Here is a 6,167-nt window from a genome sequence, read left to right on the forward strand (position 1 = left end):
TTTACAGGTTAAAATCCCATCAGACTTTTTCACTGTGTGCAGCCACTGATACAGGCAGGAGGCTGGGAATTACCTGATGGGCTCTAGTTACAGACTACTGACACAGTAAAGGATTGATTTCATTTCATTTTGGCCATCAGAAAGTTTGGTGTCTGGTTTCAGTCACCCATCTAGACTCCAATTATAATCATATGGAGAACAGCACATTTAGGAGAACTCATCTCATCTTAATAAACCTGAATGAAATCACAGAATCATAGGATCATGGGAGGGCTTGGGTTGGAAGAAACCTTCAAGATCATTAAGTGCTAGATGCCAAAGGTCCCACTAACATAGCATGAAGCCGAAAGCTAGACGCTGGTATCAGATCTCCTGACCTTACCATCAGAAATTGAGATGTCATATTTTGCTCAGAGGTGCCTGCTTGTAGGAGGGACAGCTTCCGAGCTTTTTCTGCTCCAGGAACCAGCTCGAGCTTCAGAATTTAAACAGCAGTCAGAAATTAAACTGAGCTTTGTCACCTCCATCAAATAGATGTGGTTGGGTGGTACAGCTTTCCAAATAACTTAGAAACTGTCACAACAATCAGATGCCTACCTTTAATTTTTAACTTGTTAATACATAGAGCTTAATAGTATCAGAATGCCCCAAGCACTTCAGATAACAGGACAGCTGTAAACCCTTCTTTAAGGATTCCTTTGTTTAACCACTGAGTAACTGTAATTCAGTGGTGCTGGTGGGAGAAGGGAAGTCCTAATCTTCCCAGATGGTGAATAGAGTTGATGTTCACATGCAGACTGGTGCTGAAGCAGAGCCAGAAACCACTCATTTGGGAAACACAGCACCAAGAAAATAATGTGAATAGCTTCATAAAATCAGGCAGCTTCACCCAAATTTCATGGCAGGTCCATTATTCTTCCTATTTTCAGGAAGAAATGTTTTCCCTTATTCTTGTAGTTTTATTTTCTTTTCCTTTCCAGCAAGCAGCTTTGTAGCTTACAAATTGTTTTCTAATCACCTCCTGGTGTGGACAAATCACACAGGTTTGACTCCATGTTTTACATAGTTAGCATTTTATATTTTTTCCACTATGGAACTGTACAGTCATAGAATGGCCTGGGTTGAAAAGGATCTCAAAGATCATCCAGAATCACACAGAATCACAGAATCCTTCTGCAAAAGAAAACACAAAAGCTACAGGGACTTGGAACTTCTTTGTATATCGAGATCAGAAAGAACTGAGAAGTTTTCAAGTACAAAGAACTTACTTTTCCAGATTGCCTTTTCCAGACTGCTGTTCCAGCAGTGACAACAAGCGCAGGCAGCCCGGAGGACATCGCAGACATTGATGATCGGCTGGCATGGATCAGCGAGGATGAGTTTGGGCACAGCACAGCTGGCAAGGGATGCTGGGGTGGCTGCAGCAAGACAAGAGCTCCTCCAGCCTGAAGATATCCATCACCAGAAGAAAAAGGACAGGATGAAAGTAAGGAAGACGCGCAGACGAGAAGAGCAGAAAGGGAGATGAGGAAGGAACTTGGTGCGGTGGCAATTCTGGGGGAGAAATTGTACTCTGATAATGTTACACTCTGAAATTCAGTGTTGCAATTTGGAGGAAGGAATTATTGGGGTGGGAATCTGGGGGGCCATTGTAATACCAGAAGAATTTTACAGAGCAGCAGCCATGCATCAAGAGAAGGGCTTCACAGAGCAGCAGCTGTGGAGGGAGAAACAGCATGAGAACCAAGGACACCTCTAGGAAAAGAATGAGTAGCTTGTGGCTTTCAAGGGGGATCTTTGACCAGGGGTTGTTATTGCAGTAGCTTTCCTCCAATTGGTGTCTGTGGTTTTTAAACGCCCTCGTCTGTCTGCTATAAAAGCATGGCTTTTCGGGCAGTCGATGGATGCAGCCATATTTAACCATACTGCTGTCTGGCTGTTTGTCCTAGCACGCTGACCTTTTGCCTTCAGGTTTGCCAACTACTGTCTCAGGAACCAGAGTTATTAGGCATTATCCAGGTTATCTTGTGCTTCTACTATGTTAATAGATTGGATGTGAATCCAATGGGGTCTGATGTTACCAATGGTGCTGGAATCTGCGGGATAATCATTGAATGTATTAGCAATGCTCGGTTATGATGCTATTACCTCTCTTATATCCAACTAATTTGGATTTTTCAAATATGACTACGCATCACTTGAGAAGAAGGCGCACGCTCATAGAACTGAATGGGGGAGTTGATTTCATTTTCCAAGCAGGTGTTCCACTTGGGCTCTGTATCACGCACTGGCCATGCGGATATGGAGTAAAACTGGAAGAAATCCCTCAGACCCTGAATGCAGGAGAGAATGTGTGGTGGGTGAAAGAGGAAAGGTGCACTTTGAAGCAGGGGACGCCCTGCTGGCACTTCCTGCCGCATCCACCACCAACACGGTTTGCTCTTTATCCTGCTCCACAGCTGCTGCTCTGTCAAGTCCTTCTCTTGATCCATGGCTGCTGCCATTCTTCTTGGATTACAACAGGGGGCTGGGAGGTTTTTGGCAGAGGGAGGGAAGTTGATTGGGGGTGGGAGTTTTAGAGGGTGGGATCAGAAAGGATTGTTAGGGTGGGAAATGGTTGGGAATACTGTCATTTCTTGACTGTTTGCTATGTTCAATTATTAAATGTCTTTGCTATATTTCTGCCTGCCTGCAGCCGCTCCTTCAGTTACAAAGCCCACCTCCCCAGGCCCCCGGGCCCACCTTCAGGGCAATGTGAAAGGGCAGCAGAAAGGGCAGTGTCCCAGATCTGCCACCACCATTGGACCCATCCCTCCCCTCCTCAGTCAGTTCTGCGTGGGAATGGAGGGATGAGAAAGGGGGATGGACGGGAATTCTGGGAGAGCTGAGTGGCTCAGCCTGGAGTGGAGGAGGCTCACTGCCATCCCAGACACAGCCATCAGTCCCCAGGTGCAGAGAGGACTGAGCCAGGCTGCACCCTGCAGCACCCAGCAGCAGGATCCCAGTCTGAGGCCTGCCTAGGTCGTGTGGCTGCGCTGCAGGCTGAGCTATGGAGAAAGCCCCACTTGGAGATTTCTTCGCTCCCTGAATGTTCCCCCCTTTCTCCATCTTGCTCTGCTCCATCCCCAGCCGCAGCCCGGCGTCCCCGACATGTTGCTGTGCTTGCAGAGCTGGACTTGGCCCTTGACCTGTACAGGCCCCTGTCCCCACCTGTCGGATATCCACCTTGCCTTCTCACCCCTCTCTCTAGATCCAGTTCATGCCCCATCTATCTCACCTCCATGTCCCACCTACGTCCTCTCTACGTCTTTTGGTCTCCCCCAAACCACCCTCACGGTGCCTTACCTCCTGGCAGGCTCAGGGAAGGAGCACCCGGTGCCCTGAGCCCACAGGCCCAGCCCTGCACAGCACTGCACACAGCACTGTCATGGCGGCGCCCGGTGCTGCCGCACAGCATCCTGGGAGTGGTAGTTCCTGCGGGGCCTGCAGCTCCCAGCAGGCCCTGCAGCTCCCAGCAGGCCCGGGCGAGGGCAGAGGGGAGCAGTGCTGTCAGCCGGGAGCTCGCCCAGAGAGCCCGATGTTCGGAGCACTTCACACCAGGAACTTTGGACTCGGCTGCTTCTGTCCACAACGTCCCTGAGCTGCTCAGGAAGCACAACTGTCTCACCCTCTGAGAGCTGGGCTGTGCAAAGGAGGCTGCAGTTGCAGGCTCAGCTCTGCCCTGTTCCAGCAATGCACTTCCTTACAACTGGAGCACTGTCACGCTTGCTTCTTGCTTCAACGGAGCAATCGCCCACCGCTTTGCACACCTCTGTGCTCGTGCAAATGGCCACCACCCCATCCCTGCACACACACACACACACACACACACACGTACCACCCCATCCCTGCACACACACACACACACACACACACACACACACACGTACCACCCCATCCCTGCACACACACACACACACACACACATGTACCACCCCATCCCTGCACACACACACACACACACACACACACACACACACGTACCACCCCATCCCTGCACACACACACACACACACACACACATGTACCACCCCATCCCTGCACACACACACACACACACACACACACATATCACCCCATCCCTGCACACACACACACACACACACACACACACACGTACCACCCCATCCCTGCACACACACACACACACACACACACACACGTACCACCCCATCCCTGCACACACACACACACACACACACACACGTACCACCCCATCCCTGCACACACACACACACACACACACACACACACACGTGTAGCACCCCATCCCTGCACACACACACACACACACACACACACACACACACGTACCACCCCATCCCTGCACACACACACACACACACACACACACACACACACACACGTACCACCCCATCCCTGCACACACACACACACACACACACACACACACACGTACCACCCCATCCCTGCACACACACACACACACACACACACGTACCACCCCATCCCTGCACACACACACACACACACACACGTACCACCCCATCCCTGCACACACACACACACACACACACACACACACACGTACCACCCCATCCCTGCACACATACACACACACACACACGTACCACCCCATCCCTGCACACACACACACACACACACACACGTACCACCCCATCCCTGCACACACACACACACACACATATCACCCCATCCCTGCACACACACACACACACACACACACACGTACCACCCCATCCCTGCACACACACACACACACACACACACGTACCACCCCATCCCTGCACACACACACACACACACATATCACCCCATCCCTGCACACACACACACACACACATGTACCACCTCATCCTTGCACACACACACACACACACACACGTATCACCCCATCCTTGCGCACACACACACACACACACGTTCCACCCCATCCCTGCACACACACACACACACACACACGTATCACTCCATCCTTGCACACACACACACACATGTACCACCCCATCCCTGCACACACACACACACACACGTACCACCCCATCCCTGCACACACACACACACACACACACATACCACCTCGTCCTTGCACTCCCTCCCACATCCATGCACAAATCTCTGCAGTGCATGGACACACCTGTGCACACCCACGTGTGTGCCGCCCCAGCACTGTCCACAGCTCCGTGCACGCTCATTTGTGCATGAAGTGGAACGTCTCAGTGGATGCGTGGCTGTTCCTCCCCTCTGACGGGGCTGGTGTGAGACAGAAGAGGAAAGCAGAATGCAACCACATTTCCTCCAGTGGAAGACTTTCCATTTCTGCAGTACCCTCTGCAGATGACACAAATGCAAATGCACCTTCTTCCCAGCAACAATTGCCTTTTTTTTTTTTTTTTACAGTGAGTATGCATGAGGCTCTTCATCATATTCTGCTGGCTTGTCACCCTTGTTGGTCCATGGAGAAACAACAAAGCCCTAGAGTAGTGTATGCACTTTGGCATTGGAGAGCTTACTTAATTGCTTCTTCTCAAAGAACAAACTCCAGAGAGACATGGAGACAGCTCCAAACAGAATTGAATAATGGGACTAAATTTATGGAGAAAAGAACTGCCTGCCAAGGCTTGTCAGCTAGTCTTAATTTTGCTTTTCTTCTCTCAGTCATGTTAGCATAATATTTCGTACTGGCAGGTCTGCCCCCAGAATTAATTGAATTCGCTGATGGACGTTTCCATGTGCTTTGCACTGTAATGTGACTATCAAATGAGTAATCAATGCTGTTATTTTAAAATCTGTGCTGGCAAACTGTAAGACAAACAACTGCTGTTGGTAGCTTGGTTACTGCAGAATCAGCTTTCGTGTATCTCATAAATAGGGAAGAGACCCTTAAGGGTCAGCTAGTTGGACCCCCCACAATGAACAGGGGCACCGCAGCTCCATCAGGTGCTCTGAGCCCTGTCCAGCCTGACTTTGAACATCCTCAGGCTCACCAATCTTATACCCATGCCACACACTCGCAGTATTTCACCATTCAGCATCGCCACTTGTATCTTCTCTTGCTGTAAACCAGAGCTAGCTGGTAAATCATCTGCTGTGCGGGTCAGCTGTGTCTCTCCCATGGGCATCACGTGGCTGCTGGGAGGCTCTGA

The sequence above is a fragment of the Coturnix japonica genome, chromosome 10, assembly GCF_054131305.1.
Source record: "Coturnix japonica strain WE chromosome 10, WE-NBRP24, whole genome shotgun sequence".
In the NCBI taxonomy this organism is placed as follows: domain Eukaryota; kingdom Metazoa; phylum Chordata; class Aves; order Galliformes; family Phasianidae; genus Coturnix; species Coturnix japonica.